The sequence below is a fragment of the Suricata suricatta genome, chromosome 1 (assembly GCF_006229205.1).
Source record: "Suricata suricatta isolate VVHF042 chromosome 1, meerkat_22Aug2017_6uvM2_HiC, whole genome shotgun sequence".
NCBI lineage: Eukaryota > Metazoa > Chordata > Mammalia > Carnivora > Herpestidae > Suricata > Suricata suricatta.
In genome coordinates, this window is record NC_043700.1 from 25,497,154 (window position 1) to 25,515,451 (window position 18,298).

General features: G+C 44.0%; 1 long non-coding RNA gene across 1 annotated transcript; it reads left to right on the plus strand.

The window, feature by feature from the left end:
• Positions 1 to 8: 8 nt before the first annotated feature.
• LOC115288479 lies at positions 9 to 18,094 on the plus strand. The gene is made up of 3 exons (XR_003907036.1): positions 9 to 105; positions 15,389 to 15,583; positions 17,351 to 18,094. It is a non-coding gene; the product is annotated as an uncharacterized LOC115288479 (long non-coding RNA).
• Positions 18,095 to 18,298: the final 204 nt, after the last annotated feature.

Here is an 18,298-nt window from a genome sequence, read left to right on the forward strand (position 1 = left end):
TTCTTTGTTTCAGCAAAAAGAGAAAAGAGTCAGCTTGACCTCAGAGGTGGCTGAATGTCAGTGGATGTGTAATATACATTGTAAAAAATGTTCCGCCAAATGAGGGTAAGCAGGAAACTCATGTAAACAGATTTCATTGGGAAAAGAAATCTGTTACTTAGTTTGGGATTTGGATCATCTATACTATTTTTCTTGAATTTGAAGTCGCTTTCCTAGTGGAATACACATCTTGAACTTGCTGGGGAGAGGAGGGTACTTCATTTATTTAGGGTTTAGTGCTCTTTGGCTAAGATCAAGGCTGGTGAACTCAACTCTGAAATGGTCTTTGGTTCAGACATCTTTAGCTTACCCACATGGGGACATAAAATGGAAATTGATTACCTCACACCTGCTGTCAGAGTTTGGCATGTCCAATCTGAGGTTTGTGATTTGTGAGGGAAGCTGAGTGAAAATGGCACACGCAGCCGCGAAGATGATCCCAGGCACAAAACTGGCTACACTCTTTTGCCCAAACTTTACCCAACAGTGAGGACAAAGTCTGTTTCCCCATGCACTGATTCTTACTGAGATTTATCTCTAGAAATATTTATCATCGTACTATTTGTAATGCAAAATAATTTGGAAAGGAAGCACGCACTGACTGTAGATGGGTCAATAAATTATGGTTCAGCCATACACTAGAAGAATTTTACAGCTATTAAAAATATTATTAGGGTGCCTGGGTGATCAGTCAGTTAAGTGTCCAACTTCGGCTCAAGTCATGATCTCGCAGTTCGTGAGTTCGAGCCCTCCCAACACAGAGAATATTAGGCTCTGTGTTGACATCTCGGAACCTGGAGCCTACTTGGGATTCTGTGTCTCCCTCTCTTTGCCCCCTCCCCCCTGCTTGTGCTCTGTCCATCTGTCTCTCTCTCTCAAAAATAAATAAACATAAACAAATAAACAAATAAATAAAAGAAATACTGTTATAGAAGGATATTTACTGACAGGGAACAATCCTGTTTTAAAATTTTTTGTAATGTTTATTTATTTTTAGAGAAAAAGAGAAAGACAGAGTGCTAGCAGAGAAGAGGCAAAGAGAGAGACATATAATCTGAAGCAGACTCCAGGTTTTGAGCTGTCAGCACAAAGTCCAATGTGGGGCTCAAACTCATGAATTATGAGATCATGACCTGAGCCGAAGTTGGACACTTAATAGACTGAACCAGCCAGATGCCCCTGACAGGGGACAATGTTTATGCTATAATATTAACTGAAAAAAACATTAAGTGAACTCTAATGGCATGACTTCAATTTTTTAATCACATAAACATAATTATATGCACATATACATATTTATGTAGTCATTTATTCAACAAGGATGGATAGAGTGACTTTTATCAGCCAGATACTGTGCTGGGAGCTGAGGATATGAACCAAATAAGGGTAATTAAATCCCTGCCTTCATGGAGTTTGTAGTCTCTTATGCATAGGAAATGGCATGGGAGCAAATACATCATATAGTCATAGTAATTTTTCTGGTTACTGGGACTTAAACTTTTTTCTTTATGTATTTCTCTATCTTCTGACTGCTAAAAGTAAATATCTTTTATAGATTAAAAAAGACAACAGATGTCTTTTTATTCAAATGAGAAGAACTGAGGGGCACCTGGGTTGGTTGAGCGTCCACCTCAGGATATCGGCTCAGGTCATGATCTCAGGGCTGGAGAATCAAGCTCTGCATCAGGCTCTGCCCTGAGTGTGGAGTCTGCTTAAGATTCTCTCTCTCTCTCTCTCTCTCTCTCTCTCTCTCTCTCCCTCTGCCCCTTTCCTCTGCTGGCACTCTAAATAAATAAATAAATAAATAAATAAATAAATAAATAAATAAATAAATAGGCAGAGCTGGAAAGCTGCCTCCTGGCATGAGACTCTGGCCCTGGGACATAAAGGTCAGCTTGACAGATTGGAAGAGCTTTGCCTGGGGACCAGGAGACTGTCCTTAAGCAACTGCATGACTGTGGACAAGCCACTTTCCTCTCTGGGACTCAGTTTCTCTTCCTGTACAATGATAATCTGACCCAGATGATGTCTAAGGTCTTTCCAGCTCTAATGCTCAGTGTGTGAATCAATATTTGCTGAGACTTTAGTTGGGGAGGAGAATTTCCATAGAAGCAAATCTACGGGTCAGTATAGCACCTGCTCTTACGATACTAATTCACAATTTGGTTGTGGCTTCTTATCTCACACACAAATGTTATCTTTAATGTATGTACAAATCATTTTTTTGAGCATTCTAGACTCTTCCTCTTCTATCCTTAGCCTTTTTTATCCCTGGGAGAAACTAGGACGGGGGGGATGAAAATCCTATTCTTCTCGTTGTCTAATTCTGTGTGCTCTAAAGCAAATAATTTTCCATCCGTTATTGACTATTCTGCCTGGTCCCATCATAGATGCAAGAGACGATACAAAGTGAGAGTCAGACATTGATTTTGACCCTCGGGCTTGAAACATTGACGAGAGAGGCAGTGAGAGCCTATGAAGCAATGTGAGAAGGGCATCGCAGTGTATCCCCGGCTGGTCCGAGTCGCTCCATCACAATGTGGTTCAGTTCACAAAAAGGAGACAATGGCATGAGTGGGACAAGTCAGTAGATTTCTGGAATAGGCAAGGTGTGACCTAAGCCTTACACAGTGGGCGTGATTTAAATAGATGCAAGGAGAGGAGACAGCATTTCTAGCAGCCCGACTGCAGGGACCAGGGAGGAAAAGCCATTGATACTCGAGTTGTGAGACTGAGTAAATAAAATGAATGCCCAAGTAACTTTGAATTTCAAATAAACAATGAATGATTTTCTAGTATAAGTATGTCCTGTACTTGGCACATATAATATTTGACACATACTTATTATTTGTTGTTTGTCTGAAATTCTAACATACCAGGTTTCCTGTATATTACCTGGCTACTCTGACTGGTGTTTGTTCACATGAGTATGTATCAGCATCTAAGAAAAACTCAACTGTTCCAAGACGATGATTCAAATTCCTGTCCCACCATCTTGGACATTTCAAGCCCTGTACTGGCTCTGCCACTGAGTGCCTGCTGGGTTATCTCAAGCGAGTAATTCGTGGACTCCATACCTTATTGCACCATTTACAAAGTGAAGCATGGTGTACAGATGTCCGCGTGTCCCAGGCAGGGTATTAGCACGAGAAAATTTGATATTAGATAAGGGAACCGGATCATGCCTGTCATCGCCCAGATAGGAAAAGCTGATGCCCCTCTCTTTAATTTCTAGCGTGCGCCATTCACTGGTCCGTGCTGACCCTTTGCCTCCTGTCCCTTTGAGCACAGCTGGGGTCCTTCCATTCACTTGTGTTCTCCGAATTGTCTGCACTTCCACGTGTGATGTGACTGCCTTTCCTTCACATTGTTGTCCAGTCCTTCTCCAATTCCTCCCCAAATGCAACGGTCCCTCTAACCTCTCTTAAATGGCTGCTGGAGGGGAACAGAAAATGTTAAGACCCCAATTCTGTCTTCTCTGTCCAGGAAACAAAAAAAGAAAAAAAATCGCTACCACCGTAAAAGTCAGCACAAGGGAAGGCAGGGGGGCAAATATCCATCTGCTCCTTCTCAACAGGATGGAATCAGCCAGATTTTCACTTGTGGAAGTCACCCATTTTCCAGAAGTGCCATTTTTCCTACTGTCAAAAAACTGCAGGAAAGGCCACGCCCTGTCCCTGTTCTCACAGCACCTATGTGGTGTTGGCAAAGGATTGTATCTCCAGCAACAACAACAGATTTCAAAATGTGTTCCCTCTTCTCAGTTAAGTGCCCATTTACATGAAGTGAATTCCCTTTGTTCAAGAAAACTGGGCCTCCCAAAGGGGTCATTTGCTTCTATAGCGCTGCTCACCCACTTACAGCTCTAGAGCCCCACTCCAGTGCTCTTGGCCTTGGGGACCCAACAGGCCTCCCAGGACCACCAAAGCCTCCGACGTGGCCAAAGCACAAGCTCAACACTGGGCAGAAACGCTACTTTGATGTGATTTGTTTAAAGTTGGCTCTGGAAACAGGCAAATAAATCACATGTGTATTATCTGCTTCCGGGTCAGGATTCCTTTACGTAGATCCAGATGATCCCATTCTAGCCTGCATTGGTTTTGGATCACAAGTTCTTTAAAGAGAGCTCATGGCTGTTGTAGGTTAGCAAAACTGAGTAAAAAATTGAAAATCATTAACTTGCTGCTTGGGCTTCTGTAAATTGCTTTGCAAATGTATCTCTCTGTTCACTGTTCTGACTACGTGGTGACCACTACGTGGCTCTCTGTTGGAGTTATCAGAAGGTGCTAACCTCACCTGTAAATTTGCCTGCTTTCTAAACAGACAACTTAGATGGTAAATTGCACTCCCGCCCCCCTGTTTGAAGCTGGCCAGACAAATCATACATGTGGGATGTCACGTATTCACTATCTCACAGAGCCGGGAGTGCCTAACTATAACTGGTCATTGCAAGACCCTCTTAAGACAAAGAACTTTAAAACTGATAGGGTCCCGCCAGAACTACTGTCTGTTTGTAAAAATGTGACTGGGGGTCCTGAAATGCTGTAAACTCTAATTGGTTAACTAAATGATGATGTTTGATGCCTTGCTAAAGTCAGTATAAGCTCACTGCCACCTTTGTTTGGGCCATTCTCTGCTCCTTAACACCAGGGAGATCAGGTTTGGCCCGGCTGTAAATAAAATCTTGCCTTGCTTCTATTTGGCGTTTGGCGGTCTTTATCATCACCCTGTTACAATGGAGTTCCTAGTGGCTGAATTCTGCACCCACCTTTGCAGGTGCTTTAGAGTTCAGCTGGAGTTCAGCTGAGCCCCCCAGGAGTGAGTTCTGCCCATTCTGACCCTGGTTTGCATCTGGGAGGAAAAGTGGCCCCCCAAAGCCGTCGTACAGAATATTCCACTGGGCATCCAAGCGCTTGGGTGTTGATTCCGGGGAAGGACCTCAGGGCCCATCTAATCCACGTGACTCTTTGCTAAGAAAAGAAACCGCCTCCTCTTTAGATCATTAGGAAAGCTCCACTTTCCCAGACAGACCACTTTTCACCTACCCAACGTCGAGGTGCCATGTGTTCAGATATGTGAAAGGGTAGCTGCCTGGAGGAACAAGGGCCTCCTGGCTCTTAAGTGAGGACTGTGACTCGGCAGGGTGGTGACACCTGATTTGGCAAAGCCCATGTGCTTCTTCTGTCTGTGTTGAGGCCACATAGGAGAATTAAGGAACATAAATTCTGAAAGATTGGATTGGATAAAAACAAGGCAGCTGCTGTTTTTCCAGGGCTTAAAGGGCATTGCAAAGGTGGTTGGACCTACTTCTGGTTTTTGTTAGCAGTTTCCCCTGTCTTAGCTCTGGCTGCTCTAACACAATAGTATAGATGGGGCGTATGAAATACCACAGACACTTACGTCTCCAAGTTCTGGAGGCTGGGAAGTCCAAGATGAGGGTGCCAGTGTGGCTAGGTTCTTGGTGAGTGCTCTCTTCCCAACGTGCTATTGGCTACCTCTTTGCCATGCCCACACATGGTAGAGAGAGAGAGAGAGAGAGAGAGAGGGAGAGAGAGGGAGCGATTTCTCTGGTATCTCTTTTTATATAAGGGCACTAATCCCAACATGGAGACCCCACTCTCATGACCTCATCTAAACCTAATCTCCTTTCAAAGTTCCACCATGTTGGAGATTGAGTTTCAACATGGGAATTTTCAGAGGGCACCAGCATTCAGTCCGTAACACCTACTTTCTGGTTCAAATACTCCTGCTGCTGTCTCTCCCTGCTGACTAGTGCATGGCGTGCCTCACGAAGAGGGGCAGAAATTGCATCTGGACTTGGCTGAAAGGAGGATGCACAGCTGTTCCACTTCTGGGGACTCAGCTGTACAGTGACCAGGGGCAGCCCCTGAAAGATGGCATCCCCCTGCTCATATAGACGATCCCAAGTTTGTGAGGATATCTGACTAGTCAAACGTGACTCTGGATTAACTTTCTCCCCCAGATCTCAACTGGACAATTAGGACATTTCTAGAAAATGATGGAGTAAAATTTTAGTATCTCCCCTTCCCTTTCTTTTGTCTCTATTGAAATGAGTTGAGGGTGACTAAATGGATACACTAAGCTTTCTTAGTATTGACTTAAAATCCATGAATATCATGGATACTGTCATGGTGTCACCACTTCTTCATATTTCAGTGTCTCCCCTTAAATTGGTCTCTTCCAAGTGCTGCTCTCTTAGCCTAGGTCAAGCACCCAAGGGCAAGTACCTTCTCTCATTCTGGGTCTTCACCAGAGTCTGAGGCACTCTTCATGAAGTGTCAGAATGTCGCTGGTTTGGAGAGGTCCTTAGAGACATCCAGTCTGTTTCCTTTAAATTAAAAAAAAAAAAGTTTATTTTTTTTATTTGAAAGGGAGAGAGAGAGAGAGGATGAGGGGCAGAGGAGCAGAGAGAACCCCAAGTAGGCCCAGAACTCAGTGCAGGGCTAGAACCCACAAACTGCAAGATCATGATCTAAGCCTTAGTTGGACACTTAACTGACTATGCCACCCAGGCACCCAACATCAGGCCAATTTACTTTATTTATTTATTTATTTATTTATTTTTTAAATGTTTATTTTTGAGAGACAGAGAGAGAATGAGACAGAGCGTGAGCAAGGGAGGGGCAGGGAGAGAGAGACACACGGAATCCAAAGTAGGCTTCAGGCTCTGAGCTGTCAGCACAGAGCCCAATGTGGGGCTTGAACCCACAAGCAGTGAGATCATGACCTGAGCCAAAGTGAGATGCTTAACCAACTGAGCCACCCAGGTGCCCCAGGAAATTCAATACTTTATTCTGGTTTCCATTTTCAATGCCATAAACTTAGATAGTACATGGCTACACTGTGTAAATATGACCAATAGGTCAGGACCTTACCTACTTCTCCCTGTGGATTTTAGAATATTCTTTGAAGCCAGGAGCAATCTGGATGAAAGGAGGTTGGGCACGTGGGGGTCATGAGTGTCCGTGAGAACAGTGGTTAAGTTTCGATCCTCTTTGAGGGGGCCATGCACACTGCAGGAGGAGGAGGCATTGGGATTAGTGGAATGTTCTTCTTTCTGGAATTCTACGTGTGCAAAGCATTCCTGGCCAAATGCTTACTGTTCTCTAGGAGAATTCAATCCTGTCCTGAACTCAGGGAAGGTGTTTGTCAGTTTGCTTCTTTGTTTTTTCTTATAAAATCTTCAATTCCCTTTGTTGCATAGAATGCTCTCCTAAACCCTCCATATTTTAAAAAGCTTAAAGTGTGTGATTATGTTTGGAAATCATCTCAGAAAAGCCTCTGCAGGTCTGGATAAAGGATTACTCTAAGACTTTTCATTTAGATGGAACTCATTAAAAGTCAGGCATGTGAAGAATGATTTCACTGTTGCACTAGAGTAGTTAACAAGTAAGTCATAACCACAGTAACAACAGTAAGTCAAACCTACCATTGCAATTAACATTTATTTAGCTTTTGTGCCAGACATTGTGTTAAATGCTTTGCAAACCTTATTTCACTTAATTCTTGAGACTCACCAAGTGGTTATTCAGGCAAAGAGGCAGCCAGTGAATCTTCTGTCTTAGGTGTTTTCCAACTTCTTAGCCCAAATGGATGAATTTTCAATCATGTGGTAGAGTAAGGTGAATAAGTGACCCTGCTCCTCACTCTTTTCTCAAAGGAAGAAATGACTTGATTCTTTGGAAAGCGCATTGAAATCCATTGGGCTTGGGCACGCAAACACAGTGCATTCTGGGCTTCCCACTTTGCAAAAGGACAAACAGATATTCAAGGACTGGCCATGCATTCAGCCATTTCCTGAACAGTATTTAGTGGGTGTCCACAGTGCCAGGCATGACCTTGGATACTGAACAATTGTTATTCATATACCTAGATGCTCTTGGATTTGGACCATGAATCGAGTTCTAAGACCTTCATCTAGGGTCACAGAAAACAATAAATGCTTGATGGAGTTTCATAAAAAAGGCTAACAAGTATGGAAAAGGGCAGGGAAGAGGCCCTGCCCACCTTCAAGAATCTGTTGCTGGAGATCCACTACTTTCAACCCCCAAAGTATGATGCTTTTAGGTAGTGTCTCTTAGCACAGCACAGATCTATGTAGGAGGCAAAGTTGTCCCGACAGGAATGACCATTAGGACAAAACAGTGTTGGAAGTTACAGAGACATAAGCATAGACACATCAGCTGCAACCCACCTGACACCCCTAACACATTCACCACATCTCTGCAGTTGGTTTCTCTATCCCACTCTGGGTTTCCATTTCCATTTCATTTCTTCAATTTCCCTGGTCAATAAAGAAGTAAGATCCATTCTGGCCAGTGTGCTTGGGCCTCACCTTTAAGGTCAGATTACACCCCAAGTACCCGAGTCTTGATAGTTTCTTATTTTTCCCTGAGTCATTTCCCCACATTAGTCTTGCTTTGCTTTGTTTACTGCCTCTGCTCATTCTTTTTCAGTTGTAATTTCTTTTCTAAATACCTGACTTTTTAGGTTTTTCTTTTCTAATGAATGTTTCTTATGATGTTAAAAATGTTATCATATCTTGGTCTTCTGTAGTTTTCTGAAAACCTCTTTTCATGCCTATTTAAAAAAAATTGTGTACCATTTGAAGTTACTTAGGAAGTAAGGCATAGTGACCTAGTTTTTTGTTGTTGTTGTTGTTGTTTAGGGACAGAGTTGAATTATCAAAGATAATATCTTATCATCTGATTTTTTATACTTGATCTTAGCCAAAAGGCTGAGAAGCAATCATCTGATTCTTTTTTAGCCAGTTTCCTAGAAAAAAAGAGTCTAATGCACAGCTTAAGTGCTAATACTTTATTAAGAGGTGCAATCCAGGGTAGCCAGAATTGAGGAAAAGAGAAATGAGGTAGAGAAGCTACCTTACTGCACTAACTGCTACTCCATAAGGGACACAGCTAGTTACTCAGCCACACGGGATGATTCAAGGCAGGTGACATGAAACTATTGTGTTCAGAATAGTCCCCTGGAGGAGGAATGGAGAAGCAGTATGTTGGCTCCCTTCTATCTTTTGTCTTTCATAGATCAAGGTTTGTCCCGTGGGAAGTTAAGCCCTGGACTTGTAGGTTGCATAACCCAGCTCCAGGGAAATCCAAATCTCCTGCCCTGGACTTGAACTTCAGGCAAATCCAGGCATAGTGGGAACTCCCGAAGACTCCCAGGGCTAGCCTCAGATGGAGCAAGTGGTGGGGAAGCCCTTGAGAGGGGAGGCCGATTAAAGATGGTCTCCTAATTCCATTGTGGGCCTGGCCCAATCAGGAGATGGGAGACGGCCTATGTGGGGAGGGAAAAACACTGGCTACAGCGCTGCTTCAAAACTTTTAGGGGTCAGAATTGACTTTGTTTTCAGGACCTTCAGGACACAAGAGTCAGTGAACTTTTTCTTAAATGGTCAAATGGTAACTATTTTAAGCCTGAGGGATTGTGTGTCAACACAAAATGAAGGCTATGATGTATGTACTTACGTAACTATTCAGAATGCCATCATTTAGAAGTGGAAAAATCATTGGTGGCTGGCAAACTTTAAAAGTAGGCCTAAGGGCTCTAATGTGCTGGCCCATGTTTTAGAGAACAGATACCTAAGGGTTCAACTCAACTTCGGGTTCAACCCAACTTCCCTATAAGGTCTCTGATCTTCCCAAGCACCTAATAGAATTATGTTTTTCTAAGACTTTTGTGAGACACAGGTCTTGGAGAGTAGAAGTCACCTGGAGTTGACCTGATGGGCCAGTGTGGTTTGGCCTCTGCCTGAAGGCTTCATTGATTTGATTCAGTTTTGATGGGCTGTGTGCAATGGTGTGCTGTCGCTGGCTCATGTTGGCTCGCCACAGCTGATTCTGCACATCGCTTCCCAAGTCCGCATCCAGAGGCGACACTTCAGTATCTTGACCTTGGCCACACCACAGCAATCAGCAAATAGCCCAAATCCAGGCTTCCTTGGGAATGGGAGGAATAAACACTTGTAAATATTTACCAGTACACCACAGGGCATTTGCCTTTTTCATTCATTTTTCCTGGAGTAGATTTTAGTGATGGTTAGTATGTCACTTGGGGAGAAACACAGAGAGCTGATAGAAGGGCTGAATGTACTGGGTGCTGGGTTGACCTTGTGGGGAGAAGGCAGACGACCTGAAGGAGCCCCAGGCGCATTAGTCATTTGCTCACTTGACACAGTCGCTTGCATATGCCACAGTGCCTCAAACTCAACCAGTCCCAAAGGGTCTCAGAACTTCCTCACCCTCAATAAACAGCACCACAACCACCTTGATCCTCTCTCTCTCTCCCTGTGTCTTTCTAACTCCTGTCCCCCCATCAAATTAACCCTCACATCCTGCTGACAACGCTTCTGCATGGTACTCTCATTCCCGCCTTGCCTGACCTGCTAACTGGTCTCCTTTTACTGGTTATACGCCCTCCTGGTCCATTCTCCAGCCCAGAATAATTCTAGAATGCCAATGTGCACTTCCTCGCTTTAAACCTTTCAAATACACGGCTTCTAGAATAAAGCTGAAACTCCTGATCATGCTTTACAAGGCCATTTCCGTCAGTGAGGCTGCTGACCCAGCCTCGTCTCTAACTCCTGGGGTTTCTCACCGTCCTTATATTTTGGTTTCACTGAACTTCTGTCACCTGGAATGGGCCACGTTTCTGCTCACACGCTGTTCTCTGCCCACGCCAGTTTTATCAGGTGAATTCTTTACACTCTTCCCTTCTTAGCTCACTGAGTCTGACTTTCTTTGAGACGTGTCCCTCACCCTTCTGCTCAGGTGGCGGGGTGGGCTGCTTTAGCCCCATCGGGCAGCATGTGGGGGAAGGGCTGCCCAGGGTGGGCTACACAGCTGCCTCCAAAGCCCTACCTGAGGAGTTCACACCCCCCCTTACCTCCCCACCCCCGAACCTTCCAGCCCAGCTCTGCTCACTGCAGGGTTTATGTGCTGACTCTCTGGGAATCCAGGACAGAGACCCCCAAACTCTTAAAGATGCACCACAATAAGACATCAAAACACCTTTAGAACTAACTGAGTGGATCCCGGAGCCTAGCACTTTGCAGCAGGCAGATTCGGTTCTAGTTTGGGGGGAATCCCTGGCATTCCCACGTGGTCCTCAAACTAAGCAAAGGCAGCAGGAATGGTGTGCCGTGCTTTCCTATGGTTTATGGGAACTGCTTCCGCCCTTCTCCCAGCACTCTGTGTACTTGGGTTTAAAACCCATGGCTTTTGTGATGATTGGTGATGATCAGGATAATGAGGAGCTTCTGTACATGGGATACACGCATAATACATATGAGATGTTGCTGTTGAAATTCCAGTTCCAAAAATGGTAGCATTTGAGACCTTATTCAAGGATCACATCTGCATGAAAATGAAAGCAGTTCAGGTGCAGCCAGCAGCGTCAAGGACACAATCCTGCATGTCCCACAGTGGTGACCGGGATTAAGGTAGTGCCTGCTAGTCCAGGCCGCCTTCCTCCTTGGTGCCGCTCGCCATCTGTCAGCTCACAGCACCCTCTAGTATTTAAACAATTTCCAATTGCAATCTCTTAAAATAAAGCTTAATATATTCACATCTGGTGGTTTCCTGCTCCAGTTCTGCTTAGTGTTGGCCTTCATTAAAAAAAAAAAAACACGATTCTGTGATTGCTTTGTGTTGCTTTGGAAGGGTTTCTGGATTAGGGATTTGTGACTCTCTTTGATTGCATTGTGATTGCATTTGCAAGTGACAGAACAGAGAGGAAATCTGAAGTCTGTTTTTACCACGCGTCTGTGGGTACCAGCCCTGGCTGCAGATCAAAACCATTAGAACGATTTTTTTAAAGTACAGCTTGCTGAGCCCTGCCCCATTTCTCCCCAACAGAGTCCCCAGGCACGGAGCAGGGCATTTCGCTTATAAAGCTCCCCAGGTGAGTCAGAGGTGCAGCCAGGAATGCTAACCATAAATACTAGTGATTTTCAAGTCTCATCAGAAATTGTCAGTTTCACATCTCTCTTGAAGAATCCTTTCTTCTGTGTTGACAGTTGACATTTTCATTCTGAGTGTTAATAATGTGGAAATACCTGCATTCACTGTCTAAACATCAAGAAAAATAGTTCAATAATATCAGTCTTTAAGGGGACTATGGAGCAAAGCATTTGAATTGGGACTGACATTCACATTAATTCCTAAAGGTGGGGATCACTGAGCTTCCTATGGGAAGACTGTTAAGTGACAGGGTATGGAGGAGTACGCCTCTTCTCTCTTGCCTTCACAGAGCGAAGGAACATCAGTTGTGGAATCAGATTGAGTTGAGTCTTGGCTCTACCAACTTGTCGATAAAATAGTAGTCTCCACGACTGTAAAATGGACCTGAAAATATGTTTCTTGCAGGATTACAGTAATTCTTAGAGCAATGAAACATGCCTGGCGTTATAGTAGTTGCTAAATAAATAATAGTCATTCTCCCCTTGGGTGTAATGAAAATCCCAGAGTTTCTGAGTAGCTCTGAACCCTGAAGTCCATCCATTCTTCTCTGGGGGCTGGGGGCTGAAGTGTTGAATAATGTTCTTGCCTCCACTCATTGTTTCAACTTTATTCAGGTCCAGTTTTTCCCATTTGGTATTTACCCCAAGCCTTTAAAGAGGGAAAACAAAATAGTTTTGAACTTCTGGACAGTCACCCTTCCTGGTGTTCTCTCAAATTTAAAGCTAAGAGGCGGACAGTGGGGGTAAAGCATCTCAGTTTAAAGCAAGCTTTGTGTTGCTGTCCCTCCCCTTCATACAGAAAGACAATCTGGGATTTCTCTGCTAGCCAAGCATTCTCTCCCGTCTCCTCTGATCTTCAAACGCTTTCCTCCCTCACCTGTTGCCTCACCAGGGAAAATGATCTTCTTGCCTTGCTTAAGCTCCACGGCTTCTTTTAATTGCTCTTCTGAAGCTTGGAGCTTTTTTTTTTTTTTTTCCTTTTCCAGTACAGAGGCTTTTGAACAAAGCAAAAGTTCTTTTTGCAAATCTCTCACCGGAGAGGTGTTACAAACCTCAGCAGTTGAGTGAATGGAGCGGACTGAGTATCTTGATAAGACCTGTTCTTTTTCCTTTGACAGGGTAGAGCCCCTCCTGAGGAGAAGGGAAGAACACATTCCGGTTCTTGCATGAATTTACATTCATGAATTATAATGTCAGACTGTTTCTCAGGATCTTGTCTTTAAAAATTGCTACCTGCTGTTATTCACATACCCCACCACCCTAGAGGAAAGGGTGTATTTGTTAAAGCAGAGCAGTTGTGACAATGTTGCAGGGCAGATGGAAATTTTGCAAGAGTTTACCAGATGGGGAAGGAGAAGAGGGGAGTGGGTGGGTCTGGGGTAAAATCCTCCCATGAGAACACTTTAGATAGGATCTTATAAATGTGGCTGAAATGAACAGATGAAGAAGGAGGAAGAGGCAGAGTTTAGCAGGGCCGGAGCAATGGGAGTGGGGGCTGGGATTCACAGGTAGCCCACCAGTGATTTGGGCAGAGACTAAGAAAAGAGCTCTAAGTCATCTTAGGAAAGGCAAGTGCATTAGAACTAAGACACTCCAGCTGGAGAGACGTAGAGCAAAATGAATGGAGCTGGCTTAAGATCAGGAAGTATCCAGACATCTACAATGGAAGACAGCTAGTCTCTTCCTGACTACGAAATACAGTTGTGATACCAGACGTGACACACTGGGTGAATTTCCGAAGGAAGGGAAGAGAGAGACTGAGAGAGCCAAAGACAGAGATAGAAAGAGAGGGTTTTAATTATTTATTTATTTATTTATTTATTTATTTATTTTAAATTTTCCTAAATGTTTATTTATTTTGATAGTGACAGAGTTAGCATGAGTGGGGAAGGGGCAGAGAAAGTGAGAGAGAGAGAGAGAGAGAGAGAGATCCCAAGCAGGCTCCACGCTGTCCACACAGAGCCCGACTCTGGGCCCAGTCTCACGAACATCGAGATACTGACCTGAGCCGAAATCAAGACTTGGACACTCAACTAACTGAGCCACCCAGGCACCCTGAAAGAGAGTTTTATAGATGCAATATTTCATAGAAAAGCAAAAAATAATGAAATTGGTTATTTGGAAAAACTTAGAGGAGAGACAGAAAGAGCTATTTAGTGAAACTAACTTGCGTATCTGGATAGCATTTACACACAGCCAGGAATTCACCTGCTCTGCAGTGTCACAGATGATTAGATGACCGACTGTCAATACAGTAGAACAACGCTGACTCAGGGCTAGAAAGGTCTAGATTCCAGCTCAGCTCTCCGGGAACTTCAATCTCCCTTGTCTGCCAAATGGAGACAGTAGTGCCTCCTTATCTCAATAGGTTCTAAGAGATGGAGTGAGAGATTGGTCTTTGGGTCTCAAGCAGTGTGCAAAGATGCACTGTTACCCAAACGGGGCATCAGATATTTGTTAGATTTTCAACAACCACCTCAACACACAGGGTAATGGGGATTCAATTTGCTATACAGTAGCTCTTGCCCTCCCCCCCACCCCCAAAATATCATGTTTTTACAGCATGTAAGAACTTTGCCTCATGAGCTGGAAACAGTTCCTTTCAACAGTGACTCAGAGGTGAAGAGGGTGGGGGTGGGAATCAGACAAATAATGTGAAAGCCAGGGATGCTTTCAAAGGCAAGGTGAAATGTTGCAATGATTGACAAGTTACTTAGTGCTGGTTTCCATCTTTGAGTATCTTCGACTGCTGCATCAAAACATTTGACTGTGAAAACGTTTGACCACGAACTATGGTCTGAGCACTAAGTAATGGTAGCCATAGGGCTTCATAAGTTCCCCCCAGTTCTCATAGATCATCCGTGGGTGCTTTATTCTGCTCTGATTTCATTAATTACCTCTTCTGATACACAGTGAATTGATGTTGTGTTTCTTTATGTTTGACCTTTGACTTCACGTTTATTTCCTGGTGTTTTCAAGATATTTTCATGTATGTTAATCTACAGGATATGTTGTGCCCATTTTTTATTTTGGTTTGCTTGTGGGATAGGTGGAATAATGGCCCCTGAAAGAGGTCTATAGCCTAACATCTTTGAGTCCTATGCTATGTGGCAAAAGAGAATTAAAATTGCAGATGGGGGCATCTGGGTGGCTCAGTCAGTTGAGCAGCCAACTTTGGCTCAGGTCATGATCTTGTGGTTCGTGAGTTCGAGCCCCACGTCCGGCTCTGGGCTGACAGCTCAGAGTCTGGAGCCTGTTTCAGATTCTGTGTCTCCCTCTCTCTGCCCTTCCCCTGCTCACACTCCATCTCTCTGTCTCTCAAAACTAAATAAATGTTAAAAAACATTGCAGATGGAATCAAGGTTGTTCATCAGTTGACCTTAAAACAGATTATTGTGGATTGAACAGAACCTATGTCCTTATAAGTGGAGGAGAAAAGCAGAAGTGATTCCATTTGAAAAGAACTCAAGCTGCCTTTGCTGGCTTGGAAGACAGAGAAGGGGCTATGAGCCTTGGTGTGTAGGTGGCTTCTAGCAACTGGAAAAGGTAAGGAACTGATTCACCCCTAGAGCCTCCAGAAGGAGCACAGACTGGCTGACACCTTGATTTTGGTCTCTGGTAAGACCTGTACTTGACTTCTGACCTCTAGAACTGTCAGATAATATACTGTATTGTTCAAACCACTAAGCTTGCAGTAATCTGTCACAGCAGCCTTAGAAATCTAGTAGTTTGCGCCTCCCACAACGTTAGCTTGGTCAATACCGCAGCATCAGAGAAAGGGCAGGAGTCTGGAAATGAGCTCCTGTGGTTACATGGGTACGAGGAGCAGCTTTATCCAGGACCCTCATAGCTGGGGAGCTGAGAAGACCCTGCTGTGGAGAAGCTCTGGCTGGAAGAGCATGAGCTGCACCCCTACAGAACCTTCCTCCTCCTTCCACACCATTCACACCCTCTGCTCGATTGTCATGGGCTCACTTCCTGTTTCAGTCCTTTATTTACCAGAAATGGCTCTTCTTTTCTGAGAATAAGTCCACTTGACCATGTAGAGAGAAGCTGTTCAGGAAACACGTACTGAAGTTTCATTTTGAAAATCTGAATGAGAGCTGACGTTAGAAAGAAACCTCAAAGACCCCCAAGTTTAGTAATGGTTTAGAGAACTGGTAAGAGTGAAATGACCCAATGGTAGGTACCCTTGACTTTTCAGAAACTAGTGATTAAAATGCCTATTCTAGCCTTCACTCTAAAAGATGAAAGAGTAAATCATTTTGAATAATTTTAGCCTTTTGGCCTGAGGCTAAAAGCCTCAGACCAAATTTTTCAGACCTATTTTTCCTCCAGGGACTGACTTTCACAAAACTGCCCCTTAGCAGCACCTTGTACCTGGAGCTCCCCTGAGGTTTATTGGAAATGCTGGATCTCTGCCTGAAGGTTTTTGAAGTGTCATGAAGTGGATATTTGAGTTGTTTGCTGTAGTTAGTAATGGCATCAACCAGAGAGATCCGTGGTTCATGGCTCTCCTAAGGACCATACAAAAGTGTGAAGGGAGAGATCTCGGCTTCTCCAATAGAAATGGCACAGTCCGGTCACACAACATCAGCCAGCGCCGTGTAATCCGTGGATGACCCATGAAGAAGCCTCAGGTTAAAGAAAGAAAGGAAGGAAGGAAGAAAGGAAGGAAGGAAGGAAGGAAAGAAGGAAGGAAGGAAGGAAGGAAGGAAGGAAGGAAGGAAGGAAGGAAGGAAGGAAGGAAGGAAGGAAGAAGAAGGAAAGAAGGGAGAGAGAGAAAGGAAGAAAAAAAAAAGAAAGGAAGCAAAGAGGGAAGGAAGGAAGCAGAGAGGAGGTGGGTGGCCAGATGGGGGATGGTGAAAGGGATTAAGGGGTACCAACTTCCAGTTATAAACTAAATAAGTCACAGAGATATAAAGTACCGCATAGGGAATACAGTCAAAAATATTGACTACCTTTGTGTGGTGACAGGTGGTAACTACACTTGCAGTGAGCACAGCATAATGTATAAAATGGTCGAATGATATGCTGAAACTAATATGTCAACTATATTTTATTAAGAAATGTAAAAATAAAATAAATAAAATACAATAAAATACAATAAAATAAAGATCTTGGTGTAAAAGGAAGGCTCAGAACTTAAGACACGTTCCATTCCCCAGTGGAGGGTAAGTTCTTCCTGCTTAAGTGGTCACAGGCATCGGAAGGCCAGCAGCAAACATCTGGGAGCTTTGGGATTTGGCAGGATGTCCGTCTGCCTGCTTCATGGAGGAAAGGACCAATGACTGTTTAATTTGCTTTTTATAGCAAAGCCCGTTTGGGAAGAAGAAGACAGGAGGATCTCAGAAGAGCTTCCTTTCCCCCAGGGTTGGCCCATCTGCCGGGAAGAAGAGAGTGTGCTGCGGGCCCCGGGCGTCGCCTGCGCCCGGATGCTGGCCCGTGTGGCCACTGAACAAATGATGCCCCTGGGCGCAGGGAGGGTTGGGAAGGGCTCCTGCCTGGGGTTGAGTCAATGGACTTCTGCCTGGGGCGATACAGAGACATATGTTCCATGAACATCATTAGTACACTCTCTCCTAGAAAGCCTCCTTTGTTGGGGGTTGCTGGGGGAATGAACCAGAACTGACGCTCACCCCTCGCAAAGGATTAAACATTTAAGGGAAATGAGCCAAAATATTTTTAAATATCACATATCTTTGAGCTTTTGAAAGCAGAAAACAGGGAACAAATTATAAACATCCACGAATGCCCTTTGAGGCATTAACATGAATAATAATTTTTGAATACAATGAATTGGATTATCACAGTTCTTTTATTTTGCCGTTATGAATACCACACCGAGACTCACAGAGCAACTCTAAGCAACTGTACTTTTGGGTTTGCAAATATTTTTCATCATCTTCCCCTTTCTCGAGTTTTGACATCTTTTCAGAGCCTGTTTGGAAGTACTTCCTTGTTTTGTTTTCTTCTGCCCCCTCATTTCTAGCGAAGCTATTAAATTGCTTTGTTATAGTCATCTGTAAAGTCTGAATAAATAAGCTTTGGAAAGAACCTAGTGAGTTTCCATGAACTACCAGCCCTTCAAGCTGTTGATAGACTCGTTTATTTTATTCTTATGTCAAGGTTCCTGCTGGTCTCGCAATGACCTGAAGATAAGGAAGGTATTTCAGACTGTGGGTGGGTGACTCAGGGGTCTTTCCTGAATGGCTCCGATGGGGTTGAGGGTTTAAGGACATGGGCAAGATCAAGGTGAGA